Below are 26,820 nucleotides of genomic sequence, written 5' to 3' on the forward strand. Positions count from 1 at the left end.
TTAGAAATCATTCCATTCTACATATGCAATCAGTGATTCTTAATATCATCACATAGATGTATGATCATCATTTCTTAGTACATTTGCATCGATTTAGAAAAAGAAATAGCAAGACAACAGAAAGAGAAATAAAATGAAAATATAGAGAAAAAAATAAAAATAAAAATACAAAAAATATATATTAAAAAAAACTATAGCACAGATGCAGCTTCATTCAGTGTTTTAACATAATTACATTACAGTTAGGTAGTATTGTGCTGTCCATTTTTGAGTTTTTGTATTCAGTCTCGTTGCACAGTCTGTATCCCTTCAGCTCCAGTTACACATTATCTTACCCTATTTCTAACTCCTGCTGGTCTCTGTTACCAATGACATATTCCAAGTTTATTCTCTAATGTCGGTTCACATCAGTGGGACCATACAGTATTTGTCCTTTAGTTTTTGGCTAGTCTCACTCAGCATAATGTTCTCTAGGTCCATCCATGTTATTACATGCTTCATAAGTTTATTCTGTCTTAAAGCTGCACAATATTCCATCATATGTATATACCACAGTTTGTTTAGCCACTCGTCTGTTCATGGACATTTTGGCTGTTTCCATCTCTTTGCAATTATAAATAATGCTGCTATAAACATTGGTGTGCAAATGTCCGTTTGTGTCTTTGCCCTTAAGTCCTTTGAGTAGATACCCAGCAATGGTATTGCTGGGTCGTATGGCAATTCTATATTCAGCTTTTTGAGGAACCGCCAAACTGCCTTCCACAGTGGTTGCAACCATTTGACATTCCCACCAACAGTGGATAAGTGTGCCTCTTTCTCCGCATCCTCTCCAGCACTTGTCATTTTTTGTTTTGTTGATAATGGCCATTCTGGTGGGTGTGAGATGATATCTCATTGTGGTTTTGATTTGCATTTCTCTAATGGCCAGGGACATTGAGCATCTCTTCATGTGCCTTTTGGCCATTTGTATTTCCTCTTCTGGTAGGTGTCTGTTCAAGTCTTTTTCCCATTTTGTAATTGGGTTGGCTGTCTTTTTGTTGTTGAGTTGAACAATCTCTTTATAGATTCTGGATACTAGACCTTTATCTGATATGTCGTTTCCAAATATTGTCTCCCATTGTGTAGGCTGTCTTTCTACTTTCTTGATGAAGTTCTTTGAAGCACAAAAGTGTTTAATTTTTAGGAGCTCCCATTTATTTATTTATTTCTTCAGTGCTCTTGCTTTAGGTTTAAGGTCCATAAAACCGCCTCCAATTGTAAGTTTCATAAGATATCTCCCTATATTTTCCTCTAACTGTTTTATGGTCTTAGACCTACTGTTTAGATCTTTGATCCATTTTGAGTTAACTTTTGTAAAGGGTGTGAGATACGGGTCCTCTTTCATTCTTTTGCATATGGATATCCAGTTCTCTAGGCACCATTTATTGAAGAGACTGTTCTGTCCCAGGTGAGTTGGCTTGACTGCCTTATCAAAGATCAAATGTCCATAGATGAGAGGGTCTATATCTGAGCACTCTATTTGATTCCATTGGTCGATATATCTATCTTTATGCCAGTACCATGCTGTTTTGACCACTGTGGCTTCATAACATGCCTTAAAGTCTGGCAGTGTGAGACCTCCAGCTTCGTTTTTTTTCCTCAAGATACTTTTAGCAATTCGGGGCAACCTGCCCTTCCAGATAAATTTACTTATTGGTTTTTCTATTTCTGAAAAATAAGTTGTTGGGATTTTGATTGGTATTGCATTGAATCTGTAAATCAATTTAGGTAGAATTGACATCTTAACTATATTTAGTCTTCCAATCCATGAACACGGTATGCCCTTCCATCTATTTAGGTCTTCTGTGATTTCTTTTAACAGTTTTTTGTAGTTTTCTTTGTATAGGTCTTGTGTCTCTTTCATTAAATTTATTCCTAAGTATTTTATTCTTTTAGTTGCAATTGTAAATGGAATTCGTTTCTTGATTTCCCCCTCAGATTGTTCATTGCTAGTGTATAGAAACACTACAGATTTTTGAATGTTGATCTTGTAACCTGCTACTTTGCTGTACTCATTTATTAGCTCTAGTAGTTTTGTTGTGGATTTTTCTGGGTTTTTGACGTATAGTATCATATCGTCTGCAAACAGTGATAGTTTTACGTCTTCCTTTCCAATTTTGATGCCTTGTATTTCTTTTTCTTGTCTAATTGCTCTGGCTAGAACCTCCAACACGATGTTGAATAATAGTGGTGATAATGGACATCCTTGTCTTGTTCTTGATCTCAGGGGGAAAGTTTTCAATTTTCCCCATTGAGGACGATATTAGCTGTGGGTTTTTCATATATTCCCTCTATCATTTTAAGGAAGTTCCCTTGTATTCCTATCCTTTGAAATGTTTTCAACAGGAAAGGATGTTGAATCTTGTCAAATGCCTTCTCTGCATCAATTGAGATGATCATGTGATTTTTCTGCTTTGATTTGTTGATATGGTGTATTACATTAATTGATTTTCTTATGTTGAACCATCCTTGCATACCTGGGATGAATCCTACCTGGTCATGATGTATAATTCTTTTAATGTGTTGCTGGATTCGATTTGCTAGAATTTTGTTGAGGATTTTTGCATCTATATTCATTAGAGAGACTGGGTGTAGTTTTCTTTTTTAGTAATATCTTTGCCTGGTTTTGGTATGAGGGTGATGTTGACTTCATAGAATGAATTAGGTAGCTTTCCCTCCACTTCGATTTTTTTGAAGAGTTTGAGGAGAATTGGTACTAATTCTTTCTGGAACGTTTGGTAGAATTCACATGTGAAGCCGTCTGGTCCTGGACTTTTCTTTTTGGGAAACTTTTGAATGACTGATTCAATTTCTTTACTTGTGATTGGTTTGTTGAGGTCGTCTATTTCTTCTTGAGTCAAAGTTGGTTGTTCATGCGTTTCTAGGAACTTGTCATTTCGTCTACATTGTTGTATTTATTAGCGTAAAGTTGTTCATAGTATCCTATTATTACTTCCTTTATTTCTGTGAGGTCAGTGGTTATGTCTCCTCTTCCATTTCTGATCTTATTTATTTGCGTCCTCTCTCTTCTTCTTTTTGTCAATCTTGCTTAGGGCCCATCAATGTTGTTGATTTTCTCATAGAACCAACTTCTGGTCTTATTGATTTTCTCTATTGTTTTCATGTTCTCAATTTCATTAATTTCTGCTCTAATCTTTGTTATTTCTTTCCTTTTGCTTGCTTTGGGGTTAGTTTGCTCTTCTTTCTCCAGTTCTTCCAAGTGGACAGTTAATTCCCGAATTTTTGCCCTTTCTTCTTTTCTGATATAGGTATTTAGGGCAATAAATTTCCCTCTTAGCACTGCCTTTGCTGCGTCCCATAGGTTTTGATATGTTGTGTTTTCATTTTCATTCGCCTTGAGATATTTACTAATTACTCTTGTAATTTCTTCCTTGACCCACTCATTGTTTAAGAGTGTATTGTTGAGCCTCCACGTATTTGTGAATTTTCTGGCACTCTGCCTATTATTGATTTCCAACTTCATTCCTTTATGATCTGAGAAAGTGTTGTGTATGATTTCAATCTTTTTAAATTTGTTGAGACTTTCTTTGTGACCCAGCATATGGTCTATCTTTGAGAATGATCCATGAGCACTTGAGAAAAAGGTATATTCCGCTGTTGTGGGGTGTAATGTCCTATAAATGTCTGTTAAGTCTAGCTCATTTATTGTAATATTCAAATTCTCTGTTTCTTTATTGATCCTCTGTCTAGATGTCCTGTCTATTGATGAGAGTGGGGAATTGAAGTCTCCAACTATTATGGTAGATGTGTCTATTTCCCTTTTCAGTAATTGCAGTGTAGTCCTCATGTATTTTGGGGCATTCTGATTCGGTGTGTAAATATTTATGATTGTTATGTCTTCTTGTTTAATTGTTCCTTTTATTAGTAGATAGTATCCTTCTTTGTCTCTTTTAACTGTTTTGCATTTGAAGTCTAATTTGTTGGATATTAGTATAGCTACTCCTGCTCTTTTTCTGGTTGTTATTTGCATGAAATATCTTTTCCCAACCTTTCACTTTCAACCTATGTTTATCTAAGATGTGTTTCCTGTAGACAGCATATAGAAGGATCCTGTTTTTTAATCCATTCTGCCAGTCTATGTCTTTTGATTGGGGAATTCAGTCCATTAACATTTAGTGTTATTACTGTTTGGGTAATACTTTCCTCTACCATTTTGCCTTTTGTATTATATATGTCATATCTGATTTTCCTTCTTTCTACACTCTTCTCCATACCTCTCTCTTCTGTCTTTTCGTATCTGACTCTAGTGCTCCCTTTAGTATTTCTTGCAGAGCTGGTCTCTTGGTCACAAATTCTCTCAGTGACTTTTTGTCTGAAAATGTTTTAATTTCTCCCTCATTTTTGAAGGACACTTTTGCTGGATATAGAAGTCTTGGTTGGCAGTTTTTCTCTTTTAGTAATTTAAATATATCATCCCACTGTCTTCTAGCTTCCATGGTTTCTGCTGAGAAATCTACACTTAGTCTTATTGGGTTTCCCTTGAATGTGATGGATTGTTCTTCTCTTGGTGCTTTCAAGATCCTCTCTTTCTCTTTGACCTCTGACATTCTAACTAGTAAGTATCTTGGAGAATGCCTATTTGGATCTATTCTCTTTGGGGTGCACTGCACTTCTTGGATCTGTAATTTTAGGTCTTTCATAAGAGTTGGGAAATTTTCAGTGATAATTTCTTCCATTAGTTTTTCTCCTCCTTTTCCCTTCTCTTCTCCTTCTGGGACACCCACAACACATATATTTGTGCGCTTCATATTATCATTCAATTCCCTGAGCCCCTGCTCAAATTTTTCCATTCTTTTCCCTATAGTTTCTGTTTCTTTTTGGAATTCAGATGTTCCATCCTCCAGTTCTCTAATTCTAGCCTCTGTCTCTTGAAATCTACCATTGTAGATTTCCATTGTTTTTTCATCTCTTCTACTGTATCTTTCATTCCCATAAGTTCTGTGATTTGTTTTTTCAGACTTTCCATTTCTTCTTTTTGTTTATTCCATGCCTTCTTCATGTCCTCCCTCAATTTATTGATTTGGTTTTTGAAGAAGTTTTCCATTTCTGTTCATATATTCAGAATTAGTTGTCTCAGCTCCTGTATCTCATTTGAGCTATTGGTTTGTTCCTTTGACTGGGTCATATCTTCAATTTTCCTGGTGTTATTTGTTATTTTTTGCTGATGTCTGGGCATTTAATCAGATTTCCCTGAGTGTGGGACCCAGCAGGTTGAAAGACTTTCCTGTGAAATCTCTGGGCTCTGTTTTTCTTATCCTGCCCAATATGTGGTGTTTGTCTGTCTGCGGGTCCCACCAGCAAAAGATGTTGTGGCTCCTTTAACTTTGGAAGACTCTCACTGCTGGGTGTGTGGTGGAGACAGAGGAAAGGTTGTAGTTTGGTTTTAATGACTTCAAATTGTGAAGTCCTGGGATCTGAATTCCTTGAGAGAGAGATTCTACCTGAGTTGCGTTTCACCCCTCCCGCGGGGAAGGTTCAGGTGGTAGAGAGCCCTGAAAGCAGCATGTTTCTGCGTTCGGGGCAGTTGCAACCTGTGTAATCCCAGTGCTGAGCCCAGAGGCAACCAAGCCTCCGCAGAAACAACTGCAGAAGGCTCTGTTTCACCTTCTTTCCTCTTTTTCAGTTAGCCCAATAGGCGACTTCCATCTTGATCAGTTTTGCCTGAGCTGAAGGCCTATTTTTAGTAGTCAGAAGTTGTTCATTAATGCCACTATTGGTGTTAGGTTGGACTCAGTCTCTACTACTGTTGGAGGCTCTTTCCTTTCCCTCCGGGAAGCTGCGTGTGTGGGAGGGGCTCCGGTCGCCGGCCGCCGTGGCTTGGGGAACCGCCGATCCGAGGCTCCCAGCCAGCCCAGGAAGCCGCGTGTGTGGGAGGGGCTCCAGTTGCTGGTCCACAGCTTGGGGATTCGCTGATCTGAGTCTCTCAGCCGGACCGGGAAGGAGGGAGGGAGGGACTTCGGCCGCCAGCTGCCACGGCCCGGGGAAGCACGCACCGCTCGGGGTCCTCACCGCAGCGGAGTCTCGTAGCCAGTCCATCCGTTCCAGACTGGGGTACACTGTGTGTCTGGTCTCTGTCGTGGCTCCGGGAGCTGTTCTGTACTGTTTCTAGTTATTTAGTAGTTGTTCTGGAGGAGGAACTAAGACACGCGCACCTTACTAAGCCGCCATCTTCTCTGGAAGTCTGGAATGGCTTTTAAAAAGAGAATTTAATAAGTTACAAGTTTATAGTTCTAAGGCTGTAAAAATGACCAAACTAAGGCATCCAGGGAAAGATACCTTGGCTTAAGGAACAGTGATTTGGGAAGGTACATGGCTGGCACCTGTTGGTCCTTGCTCATGGTTCCATTGCCTACAGCTTCTGATGCCAGTGATTTCCTCTCTAAGAGTCTGTGGGCATCACTTAGCTGCTCCAGTACAAAACTCTGGGTTTCATCTCTTAGCTTATTATCTGCCGGGGCTAGAGATTTCTTCTCTTCAGATTCTGGCTATTTCTCTGAATCCTTGCTTAGCACCTGGGCTATTTTTGCTTCAATCTCCGAACGTCTACATTGGCTCTGCACTCTCTCCAAAATATTTCCTCTTTTTTTTTGGGGGGGGGGGAAACAAATTTTATTATAGAAATAGTCAACTATGTACAAAAGTAGAGAAAATAATATGATGAATCCATTACTCAGACTTCAGCAACTATTAACATATTGCTTCATCTCTATTGCTCTACTCCATTTCTGTGCAACCTCTCTCTCCTTCCACCAATTCTTTTCTAGCAAATTTCAGAAATCCTGAGATGCCCTATTTCTAAATATAATATATTTCCTCTTTTAAAATACTCCAGTAAACTAATCAAGAGCCACCTTGAATGGACAGAGTCACATCTCCATCCAATCAAAAGGTCACATCCACAATTGGGCTATGTCACATCTCTGCGGAGATAATTTAATTAAACATTTCCGCCCTACAGTATTGAATCAGGATTAAAAGGAATAACTGCTCCCACAAGACCAAATCCGGATTAAAACATGGCTTTTCTGGGGTACATAGTACTTTCAAACTGGCATAGTCACCTATTATATGCTGGGCACTGCTGGGGATACAGGTAAAGCCCCTGCTTTTATTTTCTAGTAGTGGTGACAGTGAACAGCCACAAACATAAATGTATAGTTTCAGGCAGGAGTAGGAGCTGTAAAGCAGAAGAAGACAGGGTAATGTGAAAGACGGTGAGGAGGAGCCATTTTGATGGGCTGATGGAAAGGCTGACGTATGAGCAGGTGACTCGGAGAAGCCTGAATGATGTGAAGAGTGGAGCGATATGGGTTGTCAGCTGCAGGATGAGCTGACACAACAAGTAGACCCTCAAAATCAAAGGGCCTAAAGAATAAGTTTATTTTTCACATTATCTCTCAGGGTGGGTGTTCAGGAGGGTGGGATGGCTCTCCTCTATACATTCATTTAAGGACCCAGGCTGAAGGCTGCTCTGCCATCTTCTAATGTTAACTTCTAAGGTCATCCTGGCACTACCATACCAGTCGGCGGGAAGAGCTTAAGGGAGCATCTTGGGAAGTTTCTGTGGGCCAGGTCTGGATGTGACTGACATTGCCTCTGCTCACGTTTCATTGGAGTGAATTTGGTCACGTGGTCACCCCTAACTGCAAGGGAGCCTGGGAAATGTCTACTGTGCTCAGGAACAAGGAGTAGATGGATTTCGGTGGACAGCTAGCGGTTTCTGCCTGAGGCAGAGGGAAGGGCAAATGCAAATGATCGGATGGAGGAGTCAGTTTGCTGAGCTCAAGAAAGAGCAAGGAAAACAGTGTGGCTAGAGCAGAGTGAAGCTGGACTAGACAGGTAGGAGATAAAGATGGCGAGGCAAGCAAGACCTATTGCCCAAAGTGTTCTTCTCCCTCCAGCCTTAGGAATGGCTTAACAATTATGATCTTTTTGAGGATAACATTTCTCCAATATAGACAAAATACAAAGAATAACATAATGAACCTTCACATATCCACCAGCCTAGCAATGTCTTCCCAAATCTATTAATTTAAAAACAATATGCAAATTTGTCAGGTAGCAAGAAAAGGGTTATTTTCTCATACTTCCCTGCTTATCTCATACAACTGCCCATGGCAAATCATGACAGATATATGAAAGCATTTGCATTTTTAGAAGAAAAAAATTACATAACAGTCTTCTGTCATTATTGTTATCTTTATCAGAATTTCTAATTTTCATAAAGAAGAATCAAATATAGTTTTTTAAAGGTTATGTTAGTTCTCTGATGCTGTATAACAAATTACCCCAAAGCTAAGTGATTTAAAGCAACAATAAACATTTATTATCTCTCTTAGTTTGTGTGGGTCAGGAATTTCAGAGTGTCTTAGCCAGGTGGTTTTGACTTAGAATCTCTCATTAGTAGGCAGATAAGAAACTGATTGGGCTCACAATCATCTGAAAGCTTGACTGAAAGCGTATTTCTTCTATATTGGAGAAATGTTATCCTCAAAAAGATCATAATTGTTAAGCCATTCCTAAAGGATCCACTTCCAAGATGGTTCACTCACATAGTTGGCACGTTGGTACTGGCTGTTGACAGTAGTGCTATTTCTCTCCACATGAGCCTCTCCACAGGGCTGCTTGAGTGTGCCCACAACATGGCCATCAACTTCCCTCAGAGCGAGTGACTCGAGACTGAGGAGGAAACCACAATGCTTTTTATAACCTAGCCTCAGAAGTCACACATTACCACCTCCACACATCAGTCCTGACTCAGTGAAGGAAGAGATGACAAAACAGCACGAAGAGGAGGAGGCAAGACTCATTCAAGGGGGCCATCTTTGAGGCTGGCTATTGCAGCAGCCTTAGCCCAGTTCACTACAATAATCTATTTTGCAGTGTAACTCATTTAGTGAGCTCTAGAAGGACCATTTTGGAATTGGTGTCCAAACTTGAATAAACAAAAAAGATGTGTAACCAATGTTTTAATAAAATTGGGGGATTTTTGTAGTTATGAGGGAACTTCGAAGTAATTTAATTCTATACTACCATTTTACAGAAAAGGAAATTGATCCCATTGTGAGGAAGTGACCTATTTAAAGCCACAAGGTGAGTTTGTGGCTGAATAAAGATTAAAGATAAAATATCCTAACTCTTTGGTGCATGGGACATGGAAATAGTGCTGGGTTCAGAGTCTGGAGATTTGGCCAGCGTTCCCTTAGTAGCTAACTCATCTCTCTTATCCTTGCTACTTGAACTTGATCATTTTATGAATAAAGCGGTCATCCTTTTGGAAGAGTTTTTATGTATAGTGTTAAATAGTCTCAATAAATCTCAACATGCTTTTCAAACTGGTAGGTTGATGATGCTTTGTAGCTTTAGTAATTTAATTAACTTATTTTGTCCCATCTGAAGTGGGAAATGTAAGGCAATACAACTCTCTGTACTCAGTTTAGCTCCATTAAACTCTCAAACATGCCATTGAGGAAGCAGCAAACTGGAGCACCCATGGGACTCTGACATAGCTTTTTCTGTTAGCTGAGCATTTTTTATTGTTTTGTTTTGTTTTTAGCACATGCAACAGAAACTCCTCTGACTAGCTTAAGCAAAGAAAAGAAAGTGGATGGATTATGGAGTACCTCATAAATCAAACAAAGGTCCAACAACTATTTGGAAAGAAACAAGGCTGTTCCTGATGCCTCAACAGCAGGAGCTCCCAGATCCTCTCCTTAGTGGGTTCCCATTAACCTAAGCCAGCCCGGAAGATTTCCAGCCTATGTGTGTTGATGTATATCTCAAATTCCTGAGAAGCAAAATGTGCCTGACCCAGCTTGGGTCATGTGTTGTTGTGGGGTCAGTCAGCTATGGCCAGTAGCAGGATCATGCGGCAGAGACATGGCTTTTGGGGCCGAACTCAAAATGTCTGTTTGTATCTACCACCGAAGGGAGAATTTCAGTGAGCTGGGCAGCCACCCAAAAGGTGACTATGGTACTCTTTGAACTTCTACCACACCAGTAAATCTTAACCTTGGGTAGTGTACAAAGACATGCTTACCTTTTCACTATACAGGAAACCAGCTTCCTCAACACCTCTATTAACTCACTTGTCTTCACTTATTTTAAGCTCAGAGCCTGGGGACTCTGGCTAAGCCCCTTTCCATCTTGGATGCAGCTTCTCATCTGTAGAGTGAGGGAGTCAGTCCTTCTGATCTTTAAGGTCTCTTCAAACTCTACTGCACTCAGCTGGCTGCATCCAATGTTCAATGACCTTCTCTACCCACCCCGTATTGAAGATGTCCTGGCTGTGTCTCATGTGTGCCATGAATACGAACAACCTATGTGTATGAAGACAGTCTCTAAGAGGATACCAGCCACAGTCATGTACTCAGGCACCTTCCAAACTGCAATAGCAATGTTCTTTTAATGAGGAGGTGTTGGTCAAGACCACTACCTCTGAACTGGACTGGTCATATGACGAGTGGGACTCATCTGGATGGATTGTTAAAATTTCCAAGCAGGAAATTCCAGGCCTGGCGTATTTCTTCCCACACTGTCTAATTTAGTTGACAACTGGAATTAGAGGTCCTTCCAGGATTTGACTGATAGGAGCTGCTGTGATAAGTGGAGGTGTGGGGGGTGGGTGATGGGGGACAGAGAGAATATGTGTGAATGACAAGATTAACGAAGGAGTGAGAGGTCAGTAAATCTCACAGAAGCCTCTTAAATGTCAATAGTTTTATGAAATTAGATGAGTAAAATGTGTGGAAGGCATGTCGGAAACCACCAATCATCAACAACTGAAAACACTCAGATCCACCTCATGATTCATCCAGGCTGGTGGAGGTGGTGATGGGGTGGGGATGAAGAATGTGTCCATGGAAAGGACCCATCATTAGCTGGGATACTCCTATCACCAGACTCTCAACCTGGTCTCACAGTGTGGAGCCCAGCTCAGATGTGAGTCCTGGACCCATTCCAACCTTTCCTCAGGATCCCAAGTCATGAGTTAGGCCATCCTAACAAGACAAGTTCTCAGAGATGATGCAGCTTCTTCCCAACTCTTTCTCCCCAAGTTTCCCCAAATTCAATCCACATCTTTGGCAGGTCTACCTAAGTATGACTTTTCTCCTTACGGTCATTAGTTTTTCACTATTTGGTTGCTGCAGAGACAAGCATCTCACCCGTACACAAGCACCTTTAGGGTGGGAAGAAGAGCTGGGCTGAAAGCAGGTCTTTCCACCATGCTCATTGTTTGCATCATGGAAGAAAGTCTTTCCCAGAACCCCCCAACAAACTTTTCCTTTTATCTCCTTGGCAAGAAGCAGATCAAATGCTGTCCTAAAACTAACAACCATAGAAGACCAATCTATTGCTATGCCTGGCTTAGACTAATCCTGCTCTATCCCTTGGGGCTGGAGGCCAGGTAGCCCTTCCCTGAGCCCATCGCTGCCCTCCAGGGTGTGTGTTTAGCAGTATGGTGGGTAGATGTGTGCAAGTGTGGGGGCATTTGAGTGGGGAGGGTCACTGGCCAACAGTGACAGTGACTGTGATGGTCACCACTCAGCCATTTCATCCATCCCTGGGCTCTCACGTGGCCTGTCCACTAGTTGCAAATAAACAGAGCATGGAGACTGTGAGTGTGTGTTTTGTATAATCGGTGTGCACATGTGATAGAGAGAAAGTTATGACCCAAGGCCCTGTAATGTTCCTTCCTTAATTACACTTGTGGAAACGCATCATTTTTGCTTTAAAAGAAGTGTAATGAAGATGGATTATAGTTCAGAGTCTGATTGGAAAGAGCCAGGAAATAAGATTAATTAGCAGCAGCATGTGGTTATTTTTACATGGCTTCCATAAATCCTGGTCTAATATCTTCAAACTCTCACTGAACTTTACATAAGCATAGGGTGGAGAGTTTTGTCTTCTTGGTTCATGGGGAGAAGTATTTACCTTTCTGTAATATCTCTGGGCGACCAGCCCCTGTCATTTGCCATGGCTTCAATGTGAATTGCTTTCCAGCTGACATTTATCAGGAGACATGTGATTATTGGATTTGAGGGTGGTTTTTAATTGTGCAAACTGTTTAAAGTCCCCTAAAATTCTTCAGCATCCTTTCTTTTTGTTAGAGCTTAAAATTTCCAAGGATTTCTCTGGAAGAGAGGGGGAGCTTTAAAACAGCCCAAACACTGCAGTTCCTGTGCCCTTTGTAAGGTTTTAGTAACATTGTGGATAATTCCTGGGTTAGCATTCAGAGTCCCCAAGGACAATCCTCCAGGCCTTCCAGCTTTTTTTTTTTTTCTTGACAACTTTACTTTCTCCCACAGGCCACTCCTTCCTCTCTCTACCCAAAGACTAGCTGTTGCTACCCTGTTAAATCCATCAGTGGATTCCTGTGGCACTTGGGATAAAAGTTAAACGTATCACGATCCACAGGTTAAGGGGTAAGTTACTCTGCTCTAGCCGTCAGCTTTCTCCCTTTCTCCCTAAGTCATGGAACTTTCTTTATGTTCTTGAAATAAGTGAAACTTTTTACTGCTTCAGAACCTTTCCCTGTGCCTGAACCACACTCCCCTTCTCTAATCTTTGGCTGATTCCTTCCCATCATCCAGGTCTCAGTTTAAATGTGACCTCCTCATGGTGACCTTCCTTGACTCTCCCAAATGGGTCCTTTCTTTATGTCTTTAGCACAGTGTCCTGCTGGGCTCTCCATGTTGCACTATTTTACCTATTATGTGGTTCATCTGTTTTCCCTGTTGGACTTAGGGCAGGCTCTCCAACCCATCCCCAGGGCATGTCTGTGTACAATGGGTCAGAGCCGGTTGATCCACGAGTGAAATTCCACCTACTTGGGCAGCTCTCAGGGTCACCTGTCTGGGGTTGTTTCCCATGAATGGCTTCTCTCTCCAAATGGTCTCCCAGGTCCTTGGAGGCAGTGACCAGGTTTTTACATGTCTGCATGTGCTGACTCCTCAATAAATACTCATTCGCTGGTTAATTAAAAGAACTTCTTTCTCTTCCCAAGAAAGAATGTTCAGCTTCAGCCCACTAAAAAGCAATAGCCGTTAGGCGTGTGTATCAGTTTAGATGCATTTGGCTGCAAGTAATAGAAGCCCCAATTCTTGATGGCTTAAATAATAGTGTCATGTAATCATAGCAAACCCTTGGGTAGCACTTACTACCAACCAGGCTTTAAGTGCTTTATACACAGTTATACATTTAGTTCTTATACCATGAGGGAGGTGTTGTTATGGCCACCACATCACAAACGAAGAAACGGTGCCTGAGAAAGCTTAAGCCACTAGTCCAAGGTCCAATGAGTGGTAGAGCCAGCTTCCCTGGGGTTCCAAGGAGTTCTGCCATCGTGTCCACACTCCTGGGCACTACGCACTCCTGCCGCTTTGTCATGGCAGGCCTTGAGGTGTGGGTTCTGGGACTGTGTGCAGGAGCTCAGGGATGTTTGGGCGAGAGTGCCTCTGGGATCCTCTAGGCCACCCCTCGTGGCCACCACCTCCTACCAGTGCATGCAGTGTTCAGAGCAGGATGTTGAGGGCAGGGAGGCCTCAAGTTCTTTCTCTCATGCTGCCCTCACCTTTTACCAGGGAGGGAAATCTCTCCCAGAAGCCTCCAGAGAGTTGTCCTCACATCTCATTGATTGGACAGCTGCGCTCACATCTCATTGATTGGACAGCTGTGCTCACATCTCATTGATCAGAGAACTGTCCTCACATCTCATTGATGGTGGCATTCCCACACCTTACGAAAAAGTAAACAGGGTGGCCACAAACAGGTGATTTCAGTTTTCTTTCTGGGGGCCTGGACATGTTGCTTCCTGAATAAAACTGGGCTCCATCATGTGGGCAGAAGGGAGCATAGATTTTGGGTAGACCCAGCCAGGGTTGGCCCCAGTATCTGTGCTTGATGCTTGAGAGGCAAGACCTGACCCTTCAGTGCCATCCTAGACCCCAATTCCCTTTAACTCCTAGTCCCCAAGCAAGTCCAGTGTTACCCCAGAGAGACACTCGTGCGGGGGATGTACGTGAGTGCATATGTGACCGTGCAGGGTGGGTGAGGAGCAAAGAGGGGGCTACGGCTTGAAATGGGGTGGGTGGGTGCCGAGAACGTTCATCCTCCCTGCCTAGAGTTCTGTCTGGTGCTGGTCCTGTAGCTCAGTGAGTGCTCACAGCTGCCCTGGGAAATTGCCACTACTATTATCAACCACACCTCACACTTTTTAAAAAAAATCACTTCCTAGCTGTGTGACTTTGGGCAAATTACTTAAGCTTTCTGTGCCTCAGTTCACTCACCTGTAAAATGGGCATGGTTCTCACCTACCTATCTCATAGCGTTGTTTGGGTAAAATGAGCTAATCCTTATAAAGCACTAGAACAATGCCTGACACATGGTAAGGGGTGAGTAAATGTTAGTATTATTAATGTTCTTGTAATTTTTTTCAGATCGGGAAACTGAGGCTGGGTAAGTGAGGCTCAAATGCCTGACCACATCATAACAGACTGTCCTGGCAGTGTGCCCTGAGCAGACACTGTGGGAGATCAGAGATGGCTGCGGACAGTTCCCTCCATGCCTAGGACTTCTGTGTCTCTCTGCCTGGACAGGGTGTCTTCTGTCCTCAGGGCAGGCCAGGAGCACTCCAGGAGTGACCCTCAGTAGGGGCAGGAGTGTATGGACAAGTGCTCCCCTCCCCCATGCCCGGGAGGTGATTCTGAAGCGTGGTCTATCCTATCTCTTCTTCGGAGTTCCCCAGTGACGTTCTGTCCCACTTGCACTAAGTTGCTCATTAATTCCTTTATTGTTTTTCCTTCCTTCCCTAATTTTCTTCCCAAACCCTTACTATACTTTCTGGAATCACCTTTCAAATTATTCATATACCCAAATCTTCATTTCGGGGTCTAATTCAGGCGTTTCCACAGGGGCTTCTGATGGTCACTCTTGACTGAGAATTGCTTATTGACAGAGTCCACAGCCCCTGTCACCCTCCCTCAGCTCAGCCTTACCTCCTCAGACCCACCTGGCCAGGGAGAAAGCCCCCCACCCCCGCACTCCAACTTTGGGTTAGAGAACCCAGCAGATGTTCAAAGGTGATGCTTTGATCTAGAGGTCTCTGGTTTGTGTGTGGGGGGGCTGTAGGGGGTGGCACAGTGTGGGACAGGAGGGATGGCATGTGGGGGCAGACAGGCTTTCTGTCCAGCCCTCTTACTCTGCAGCCAGACCAGAGACTCTGTAAATGATTAATTCCTGGGAGATGTGGGCCTGGGCTTCACGTGGCTGGGTGCGGTTCCTAGAAGACACTCCCACTCTGTGACTGCTGGCAGGAGAGGTGTGGATGTTCCACCTCTGGTCCTATCTCTAGAGGAGACACCTCCTCTGTAGATGAGAAGGGCTGCTTTTCATATTTGGGTCTCATCAGGGCCCGGTCCACAGCCCGTTGGTCGGTGTCAAGATGGATAAGTAAGTGAAAGTTCTCAACTCTGGGCCTCCCCTCTCCTCCTACCATCTTTCCGTCGTTTGCCCAAGTATGGGCTGTAAGCACTGCAAGTACTACCATTTTCAAAGACCAAGGAAGATAATCTTTAATAGTGGAAAGGCCATGGGAAAGGACAGTGGGATACATGTTTGGGGATAGTCAGTACTTCTTGATGTCCCCCAAATCTACTCTTATCAGTTGATGATCCTTATTCTACTCACTGGCAAGGCTCAGGCAGCCTAGCATTTTACCAAGGCAATGAAATAGCTTGAGTTTTGAAAGGGAAGTGCTGACATGTCATAGCCTGGCTTGCCTGGTTTGTGCCTTTCCAGCTCTCTTCAGTTCTTGTTGTGTCTTCTGCCAGCTTTCTCTGCAGCCTCCTTGGTAGGGGGAGTAAAGGACGATGGGCGAAGCCTACAATAGTGCTGGCTAAAAACCTTAGCAATCATCTGGGCAGTGGTTCATAAAATCACCTGAATAAAATATCCTGATATGCAAGCTCCATCTCAGAACAAATGAATAGGAATCTCCAGGGTTGGGGTTCAGGCCTCAGTAATTTTTTTTTTAATGCAGTTTTTTTAACTCTTTTTTTTTTTTAAATGTGGTTTGATTGAGATGCATTCATACACCATACAATCATCTGAAATATACAATCACTGGCTCACAGTATTATCACATAAACAACTCCATGATCAATTTTAGAACATTTTCATTATTCCAGAAAAGAAGTAAAAATAAAAAAGAAAAAGGAAATCCCCTCCTATTATTTACCCATAATATTGGTGTAGTACATTTATTACTGTTGATGAAAAAGTGTTAAAATATCACTGTTAACTATAGTCCATAGTTTGCAGTATATAAAATTTTTCCATATACCTCACTATTTTTGGCTCTTTTGTATATAGTGTTGTACATTTGCTCTAGTTCATGAAGGAACTTTTTACATTTATACAGTTAATCATGGAGGTTGTCCTCCACAAGATTCACTCTGTTATACATTCCTGTGTTTTAGCCTCCAACTTTCCTCCTGGTGACATACATTACTCTAAAATTCCTCTTTCCACCGCATTCACACACCATTCACAGTGTTATTATTCTCATAATAATGTGCTACCATCATCTCTGTCCACTTCCAACCTAGTTAAACATTCTGCACATATTAAGTAACTGCTCTCCATTCTTTAGCCTCATTCTATATCCTGGCAACCTGTATTCTAGAGTTTATATCTGTGAGCTATATATTATAGTTAGTTCATGTCACTGAGATCATGTACTATTTATCCTTTTGTGTCTGCCTTATTTCATTTAACCTAATGTCCTCAAGGTTCGTCCATGTTGTTGTGTGCTTCAGGACTTCATTCTTTCTTACTGTTGAATAATATATCATTGTGTGTACATACCACATTTTGTGTATCCGTTCCTCTGTTGATGGACGCTTGAGTTGTTTCCATCTTTTGGCAATTGTGAATAGTGTCGCTGTGAAGATTGTTGTGCAATTGTCTGGGTCCCTGCTCTCAGATCTTCTGGGTATGTTCCAAGTAGTGGGACTGCCCTGTTGTAAGGGAACTCTATGCTTAGCTTCCAGGCCTCAGCAGTTGGTGATTCTGATATATGGAGAAGGTTGAAACAAGTTTCTTGGGCTCCCAGTCCAGACTCTTTCCACACAACTGTGGAGCCCATTGGAGCTAAGCATGTGGGCTGCTGAGTCAGGCAGATCTGGGCCTGAGTCGTGGTTCAGTACATACCATCTCCAGTTACTACAGTCAGATGTTTGGCACCAAGCCTGGCTTTCATCACGTCTTTGTCTTTCTCACATCATCATCATCATCATCAGCAGCAGCAGCATCCTCACTACCCATGTCATAATCACCATAATCTTCACCATTCGCACATCACCTTTGTCATCATGAACGTCATCATCATCACTGACGTCATCCTCACCTCTTTCTCCTTTTCCTCCCTCATCTTCTTTTTCTAATTCTCCTCTTCCTCCTTATTCTTTCTCTTTTTCCTCCTTCCTCTTTTCCTCCCCCATCATCATCATCATCTCATCATCGACATCTTCACCAGTGGACTTACAGCACATATGGCTGGAACCAGGAAAACCTGGGGAGAACAAGTAAATTGTGCCCTGACGACCATCACCATTTACCCCAGTTTTATGGCCATCTATGCTGATTTTATCAGAGATAAAATTAATACTCCCCATTTTCCCTCCCTCTAAAGCAAAGACAGTGTGCTGTCCTGGGAGTGAATTTAGAAAGAATAGCATTATTCTACTCTGAAGCAGGCACAAACCTTAGCTTGTTTGTTCCAAACATCTTATTTCACAGTTGGGAAATTGAGGCCCCGAGAGGGGCAGTGTCTATCTAAAGCTAAGTAGCTAATTTACCCACTGTCTATTGTAAGGTCCTCCTTGCTGTGGAGACTGAGAGCACTCCAGGATTCTTGCTATGGAGGCTTTATAAAACAAAATCAATATGCTTAATATTATTTTTGTTCATCACTTTGAAAGATGCATGTGGCAGTTAAGTCCACTGTCAATATTTTTATGAACTCTGTGGAAAATATGATGTTAAAGGCTTTTGGTAACCACTAAATTAAGTTTGGCTTTTTCTAGGCCACCACAAAAGGTAAATAAACTCTAATGACTAATACACCCAGACTGAAATCCTGTAAGTTATGCAGAGTCAGTACCTCAAAACACACTCATCCCTCCACCCTAAACCTCAAGGGAGTCTGAGAGAGGTGATCTTAGCCCTGTGCTGTGCACCGAGACCCTCAGACAAAGACTTTTTAACCCACAAATTAGAAGCCAACTAAAGTAGGCCAGAATTTCCATAGACTGAAAAGAATTACATAACACAGTAATACTCTAAAGTTAAAACTCTGCCAGCTGGCCTCACATCAAAGCAGAATTCTTAGGTAACCAGCACACAGAGATCAATGGGAACTGCTGGATCGAACAATGATCCCAGGTCTCATTCTTTTATTCCTTCTATGAACTCTATGCTATGTGTTGGGGATTCAACAGTGATGATGACAAAGTCCCAGCTCTCAAGGAACTCATTGTCTTTTTTGGGGTGGGGTGGGGGGAGTGGGGTGGGATTACATACAAGGAGACAGACTGTAAGCTTGGGGTTCAATGGGAACATGTGTGTGGAACAGCTGTCCCATACTGGAGGAGCAGGGTCAGGAAGATTCCTTGGAAGGACTAGAGAGTTGAAGGAGAGAACTCTTTTTTGACATAAGAGGAAATGGACTGTGTTTATAAGATGGTGAGGAGGAGCCAGCAGAAAGAGAGAGGATGAAAAGAAGGATTGAGGTCAATTATTGGCCTGAGGTTCCTAAGAAGGTAGAAGAGGACAGAGCCAACACCCATGTGGTGGTATGAGCCTTATCAGGAAGGAGAACCCTGCTTATGAAACGGATGAGAAGAGGGAAGAGTGGACACAGGCATGGTAATCACAAGGACCCGAGGTGGAGAAATGGGAATGTGAGGCTGCTTTGGGTGAAGTAGGATGTGTGAGCATCTGTGGAAAGTGTTGGGGATGGTGAGGAGGCAAAGGGCTTCATGAGAAGGGAGAATTTTAATGAAACTGCTTGGTAGAGTTGGCATGGGGGCTGGTTTTACCTGGATGTCTCCTGGGTGGTAATGGGGCCCAGCTGTTGTCCAGGAACAAAGAAGAGTAGCATCAAAGTAACTGGTTGGGTGAGTTTCCCCAGCAGTATTCAACAGCATGATTACAGGAGCAGAGAAGGCTCAGTCTAGGGTTACTTTTTTCCAGGTAGATATAAGGAAGAAAAATGGGGCAAAGGGATTAAGAGCTTTTGTAAGACAGAGATTGAAGTGATGGATCACAGGATACAAAGAAGGGAGTGGTGATAGATTGGGGGAAATGGAGAAACCAGCCAGGGATACAGAGATCTAAATAAGGTTAAAACAGATACTGTATGATGTTGCTTATAAGAGAGGTAGAGAAATAGCAAAATCACAGAGACAGAAAGTAGATTAAGGCTAACTAGGGGACGAGGGAGGGGGAGGAGTATATATGTTAAAATAAAGACAAAAACAGATGCTGTGACATTAATGGGCTGGAAAGGTGCTGGAAGGACAGATGGTCTTTGATAGATAATGGACTATTAGGGCTTTGGTTCCAGGTAATGATGAGGTTATTTGGACTAACCCTCATGCTGAAAACAATGAAGAATTCTGGATAAGCTATAAAAGCATCTTAAAAGAAATAAGCATTGACAAGATTATAAGGAATCACCAATTAGCATTGAAAGGAAGAGGAGAAACCAGACAGCTAAGTGAGCACAAAATCTGCTTTTTCGCTGAGGGAATTTGACATCTCAAAACCATCTAACTTCTGTTTTGTCTATCTCATGGGATGATGTGGCCCAAAATCAAAGTCAAAGCCAGGATAAAGTATAGAATCTAATAGGCTTTCCCCATCATAAGCAGGCAATTTCCTTAAAGTAGGGGTGAACCCAATTAAATCAACTCTTACATAGTCTTGCCACTCAGATTTATACCAACTTGGTGATCCAGGGAAACTCAAGTCTTGATTTTGTATTAAGGTGTATTTTGTATTTGTAAAATAAGTTTGCTAGATGCATATCTTTCATACATGATTTTTAAAGTATAGTGACCAGCACACAATTAATGATAATTAAATACATAAAGGAAATAAGATACCTGAGGGACCCACAGATGCAGCAGTTACTCAAAGGTTTCAGATATTGGTTTTATGACACAGACTATTAAAAAAACTAAGCTTAGTATGTTTAAAGAAATAAGAGTAAGCTTATAAATATCTGCAGGACATACGAAAGTATAAAAAATGACATAGATTTGAAAATCAAATAGAACTCAGAGTTGAAAATATAATAATCAAAATAGAGAATGATTTTTTTGTTTTTTGAGGTTTCTGAGGTAGATCAGTTATTGGTTGACACAATCTGGAGTGTGGCCAGTGGAAGTTTGTGTTAAGGTAGAGCGGAGGAGTGGTTCATAAGAGTTGAAGCAATGAAGGAGCTGAGAGGCAGAAGGGTTGTGTGGGTTGTTCACATGATCTATAAAGCCACACAGAATTAGGGCAGGACCTGGAGTGGGGAGGCAGTTGTTAATGACCTCACTAGATGAGAGGAAGTGAAGTAGATGGCAGAGATGAAAAGAGATAGAGAGTAGTCTTACCAGGTGGGATCAAAACTTAAAGGAGCAAGGAATTCTAACAGGAGTGGGAAATAAGTAGCCTAGAAGGGCCACTGGGGAGTAAGGAGGATGGATTCCACCTTTCTATCAAGAACCGTGAAGGGTCTGGGATTTCACCCTTCTTGTAAGCTAACAGGTTAGTCTGCTATAGTTTCATGGGTGTTGGCAGAAGAGTTGAGACTCTTGGGTCAGAGACAAAGACAGTTCATTACTCACAGCAATAGCAATAGGCAGAATATCAACATTTGGATGGATTCTTTGGACCCTGATTCCTACAGGATGATGCAAAGAGGGTTAACCTGCACACCAAGTGGGTTGCATTTCAGGAAATTCTACATCAGATTAGGGAATCGGAATCTTTTATAACAGGCAATAAGTCTGCCTGCCCTTGCTCCTGAGGGACACAATACCTTTATTATACTGGTCAGCAAGCATGTCTGCCCTTTGCCCCTGAGGGAAACGCTATCTCTATCTTTCAACTCTAGTCTCTGTACAAACACCAGGAAAAGAAAGTTTGGATCAAAGATGTCAGTGTCTCTCTTGGCAAGGTGTGCAGAAATGTGAGGAACTCATAGAGAACTGTTTCCCAACACTTTCAAGCCCCAGGTCCACTGGGGGTGAGGAGGAATGGATTTTTACTTGACAGGGTTCAAAGGAAATAGCATCTTTAGGGGCGCTCAGGGTTTTAGGTGGGACCAGGAGGTGAAGGATATTTTCTATGAGGAAGTTAAGAATTTAGGAGGTTTGTTTCTACCCACCAAAAACATAGAAGTGCTTACTGGATGAAAAATAAAAATAAAAATTTGTACTCAAAAGTATGCTTGGTACAATTCTAGCATGAACTGTATTGCACGTGTTCCAGAAAAGGCAGAGTTAGGGAGGGGCGGGGCCCTGGGCCAGGAGAAGAGACCTGGATGGTGGTTCAGCAACTGGTTGTAGGACGATTGCACTGGTCATCATTTCTTCATCAGTTCAGTGAGAAGCATGGAGATTTTTTTTTTTTTTTTTTTTTTTTTTTAAAGGAAAGACAGAGAGAAGGAAGGAAGGATAGAAGGAAGGAAGGAAGGAAGAAAGGGAAACATCTTTTAAACATTTTCTTGTTTTATTGTATTCTGTTTCTCCGTTTTTGTTACATGGGCTGGGGCCGGGAATCGAACCGAGGTCCTCCGGCATAGCAGGCAAGCACTTTGCCCGCTGAGCCACCGCGGCCCGCCCGAGCATGGAGATTTTTAATAGTTTCCGCATCTTTTTTTTTTTTAGCTCTAACAACTATGATTTTAATGGTTAGAAAACTGGCAATCCAAATGCAATATCTAAAGAAATCTCTATTAGCCATTAAACCCTACTCTTCAGCCAGAAGAGATGATGAAGAAAAGGTGATGTTGGAGGTGTGATAACAACGCCTGTGATGTAGAAGGTGGAAAACACGGCTCCCAGCCTCGCGAAGTCCTTTGTTTGGCTTCTGATGCCAGAAAGCATTCACAGGTATTATTTCCTAGACAGTAGATGTGTTTTAACTTTCTGGAAAGGCTGAGTGACCAACACTGATTTTGTAACACAGGAGTAGACATTTAGAGTCTGAGAGAGGTGGCATGCATCAGAAAATGAGCATGGGCTTTGAAGCTCAACAGATGTGAGCATAAATCCAGACTCTTCTACTTACAAACTTCTGTGGTCTATGGGGGGGGGGGGATAATAATAAAGGTTTCTTTGGTGCCTTACTGTCAATAGTGCATACTGTGTGTGGAGTCACAGGCAAATCATAGCCTGGGGAACCCTGGAAGACCTCACAGTCTCCCTGAAACCTCGAGCAGATGCTCGGGCTCTTCCTCTCCCCACTCCGTGGTCAGACCAGTTGTCCAAGAGTGATTGCCATTTGCCACCCTCCATTGCCACGCAACCTATGCAGTCAGTGCGAGCCACTCTCTGTGGATTAAGATTGAACTGGTCTTCTGTTGGGTACATGACTCAATCTACCGCAGTACAGATCTGTTTTTGGGACGTTCACTCTTGTGTAAAATTTCCTCTCCTCTTTCTTGCATGTCTGAATTCTATGTGCATCTCAAGAGGCAGTTCCCATCCCCCTTCCTGCACTCCCTCAGCCCTCATTCGCGTTTTCAGCTGGACCACTTGCCTGTCGTGGGTACCACGGCTGCTAAGGCGAGCTGACGCCGTGGGCTTATCTGTACAGGATAATGTGGGTGCCTCACCCACAGACCCTCAGTTCTCACCTGCCCCCCACAGTGGCCGTGTCCTGTGACTCACTGCCCACGGGCTTGGCTGCAGAGTCCAGGGAGCAGCCCTCCATTGATGCCAGTGGAGGAGTCGGTGCCTAAATACCCCAGTTCCCTCACCCCTCAGGTGGGACAGCTGAGGCGTGCTCTTCACAGACTCTCAGGGGTCCCAGCGGCATTGCGGCCCATGTGCCCTCAGTGGCAACCTGCTCATGAGTACACACTGAACTGGCTTCCTTCCCTTTCCTGATTCACTTTCCCTTGCTTTTTGGGATCACCTCTCAAATAAATTACTTGTACCCAAATCCTTGTCTCTGAGTCTGCTTCTCTGCATATCTAGCTCAGGACAATATCTCATTCCCATTGCCCAAAGGGTAAAGATCTATCCCTTTGTGTGGCACCTCTCAAATTAGACCTGGTTCCATTTCCATCCCAGGGCCTGATTTGAGGCTCCTTACAAGAGCAAACTGGCTAAAGATCTTTTTGCCCTAGCAATTTTTCTGACCACCAGCCTGGCAATTGGTCCTGGCTGCCCACTCCCCCCGGGCACGCCTGCCATCCTCACGCCCTCCCCCTCCCCCCATCAGCATGCCATCTTGCTCCTCTCCCGCTTTGCACCAGTTGCTCTGTGTTCCTGGAACAACTCTACCCTCCTCCGCTGAGCCAGCACAGTCATCACTGCTGTCCTGGTAGCATCGCATAGCTGGCGATGATTCTCGACTCCCTATGATGATGGCACCCACCTTGGTCACAGCCCCCATCACACGGCTGGTTACCAAGACGTAGCCACCTTCTGTGCCTGGAGCATGAATGAAAATACACCTGCCCCACCCTGACAGCATCTGTGCACCCAGATCGCTAATTCTTTCTACTCCCTGAAAGCGCCTGCTCAACCGAACCAGACCAGGGCCCAGAAGATTCCCCTTGACACCCAGCATCCCCTTGACAAAGAGGAGGTGGTTCTGAGGAGGGGCAGGCTCTAGAGGGTGAGGCCCTGAGAGGGGCAGGTAGGTGGGGGTGGGGGAGAAAAGAAACAGAAAAACGTGCAAGTCATAAGGCGGCAGGGAGCCCTGCAAGGCATTAGATGATTAGCCAGAGAAAAAAGATCAGAAAGCCGACTTTGGCTGCCATTTCAGGGTTGCAGCTGATTTAGGAGTTTGATTGGATGTAGTATTTTTATTAACTTCACATTTTGCATCTAATTTCCCTGCTTGTTCTTTCCCACTCTGGGGCCCCTAGGTTCCTTGAGTCCTGGCAGCAGTGATGGGCAGTGGGCAGGGAGTGGCCCTCCCCTGCTCTTCCCCATTCCCCACCGGCCCCCTCCAGGCTCTTCTCAGCCCCCCTGCCCAGGCTCCGGTTCCGCGTGGAATACCCACTCCCACACCTCTCCCCGTCTTTGCACACTTTTGAGCTACAGGCCGAGCCAAGAAGGCAGTTCCTGTAGTGCCGCTGTCCCCCAGCCAACCCCACCGGCTCTGCGCCCCCCTCTGCCGGGCTGTGAGGTGGGTGGGGTCCAGTGGGTAGAGCCGGGCGTGAAGGGTACTTAGGCCCGGAGCCTGGGGCACTCATTCCATATATTGTCAGAACTCGTCTTTGTTTACAGGGTGGTGGTTTCTTCATCCGCAGCCTGGAATGACAGAACTCTGTTGCCTGGAAAGTAACGAGATAAAAAGTGAAGGGCGTTGAGCACGTGCTGCACGCCGGCCACTTTTGGGTTTTCTGTGGAGTTTACTCATCACACAGTCCTGGAAATTGGGCGTTTACCGCGGTGTAGACTCAAAGGGGTTAGGAGATGACAGAAGTCTCAGAACTATAGAAAAGGGGTGAAGCTGGGGCTCCCACCCAGGCTTCTTATGTCTGAAATCTGCTGGTCAGTACTAATTCTGAAATATCATGACATGTCCTCCTCCCTCGGTCCCCACTTCTCTCTTAGCTCATCCCACGTTGGTTCTCCCTCGGTTCCTGGAACTGGGTTCTCAGCTTTCCATCTCTGCTACCCTAGTTATTTCCCCAGAGAACGTGTCTAATATTGATGTTCCACTGTCTAAAATCCTTCAAAACCTCCCGTGTGTCCAAAACATAAAGTGCAGACAAGGCCCCTGCGGTTGGTCTCCACTTGCCTTTCTAGAAACATCTCCCTGATCGTCACCTCACAATGTCCTGAACAGGCCTCCGTCGTCTCTACCCCTGTGATGAAGCAAACATGTGGGAGAGGGGAGGCCCCCATCTACCCCTCTCTCCCTCTCTGCCTGTGGGCTCTTTCTCCTCCTTTGAAGCCGAGTTCCATCTATGATGGAATCTATCGCTCACCTCTTCCGGCTGCCTTTCGTACACGGGTGGCCCCTGGGCAGGGCTCTGTGGCTGTGGGGCTGTGCCCCGCTCAGCACCGCACTGCCAAGGGGAGCGGCCCCCAGGGTGCGTGCTCTGCCCTGGAGCCTGAGCGCGACGGGAACGCTGCCACCTCCTTAGGGAAAGTTGTGCAGCCTGGGCTTCCTGGGGAACAGACCTTGAGAGGAGTTTAGCTGCAGGGCCCTTGGGTGGCTGGGGAAGGGAGGGGAGGGAGCAGGAATAGGCAGAGGGAGAAGTCAAGCTGCAATGCAGGCTCTAGATCCCAGCAGCCGGCCGTGGTGGGCCCCACAGCCAGATCAGGAGCTAGCACAGCCCATCCAGATTAGTCCTGCTGGTGGCTGAGGTGGCTCTTCAGAGCACCCCAATATTGATTAGTCATAGGCTATGGGTGGCCTCAGAAAGGACCTGACCTTGGGCAAGGCAGCACTCTGCAGCTGAGGCAATTGCTGCAGGGCTGACAGCCAAGGCCGGCTGCTGACACCGCTCCCAGCAGTTGGGGAAGCAGAAGCCTTTCCCTGAAGGGGGGTCTGGGTGGTACGTCCCAGTGTCCACCACGGAAGGCTTCCCAAGCCCCTCCCAGGAAGGTGAACCATCCTCTCCTCTGCTCATCTGTATTTTGTACATATGTGGATTTAAGCATTTCTGGCGTGGGCTTTTGGTTCCTGGGGCTGCCAACCCTGTCTAGGACAGAGACTGTGAGGACACACTGGTACGAGTGTCTCTAGCCTGGGGAGCAGAGGGTGGTCTGGAGCAGCCAGCATGGTCTAAGGGGCCCTCCAGCCTGGCGCTGTGTGCTTAGCCCTCCTCAGACCTGTGGGCCCCAGGCCTCTCTCAGGGACCTGCCCGGCACGGCGCTGACCACTCTCCACTCAGGCCTCAGGGACTCACAGTGTGCCTGCCTCTGTCTTGGCCACCGGCCCTGCGCTTGCAAGGTTATTTTTCTTTCTGGGCCCTGTTACTAGGTCTCTGAATCCCAGGAGATCCCTACTGGGTCTCGGGAGTGATCTGGGGAAGAGGAGCTGGGGGTTGCCTATGGACACTTGTGCTGCATGGCCCTGGGCCGCGGGCAGCTGGGGTAGTGGGGATGAAGTGGGGTGGGGTGGGGAGGGGGTTCCAGCCTCCTTTAGAAGCTGTACTTGGCAGGGAAGCGCAATGTAGACAAAAGATGCCTTGTTCTGAAGGGAGTCAAGAGGAGGCAGAAAGACCCATCGAGGTCTTTCTGGGAAAGGCCCTGTGTGGAAGGCACAGGGTCCTGAAAACCTCGGCAGAGAGCTGCAGTGTGGCCAGGCAGGTGGCTGGGCAGGGCTGGCCGCCCGGGAGGCAGTTTCCACACAGGCTCTGGGTGCCCTTGCGGAAGTGTGGACGCTACGGGAGGCGGCGTGAGCATGGCAGAGCCTAGCCTGACCTGCTCCCGCCATCTGGGGAAGCCTGGGAGGCCAGTCCTGGGCAAGTTTCATGACCTCTCCCATCTCCCGTTTCCTCTCCCTTCTCCC

The 26,820-nt window shown here is 44.5% G+C and overlaps 1 long non-coding RNA gene across 1 annotated transcript in view; it reads left to right on the forward strand.

Moving 5' to 3' along the window:
- The window catches only part of LOC143682656 (uncharacterized), a 52,882-nt gene extending 30,452 nt beyond the window's left edge, over window positions 1-22,430 (forward strand). Inside the window, exons 2-5 of the long non-coding RNA XR_013175215.1 lie at window positions 12,369-12,485; window positions 13,644-13,831; window positions 14,499-14,517; window positions 22,098-22,430. This is a non-coding gene — a long non-coding RNA (uncharacterized LOC143682656). The remainder of the gene's footprint in view (window positions 1-12,368; window positions 12,486-13,643; window positions 13,832-14,498; window positions 14,518-22,097) is intronic.
- The last annotated feature ends 4,390 nt before the right edge of the window (window positions 22,431-26,820 follow it).

The sequence above is a fragment of the Tamandua tetradactyla genome, chromosome 5 (genome assembly GCF_023851605.1).
Source record: "Tamandua tetradactyla isolate mTamTet1 chromosome 5, mTamTet1.pri, whole genome shotgun sequence".
Taxonomy (NCBI): Eukaryota; Metazoa; Chordata; class Mammalia; order Pilosa; family Myrmecophagidae; genus Tamandua; species Tamandua tetradactyla.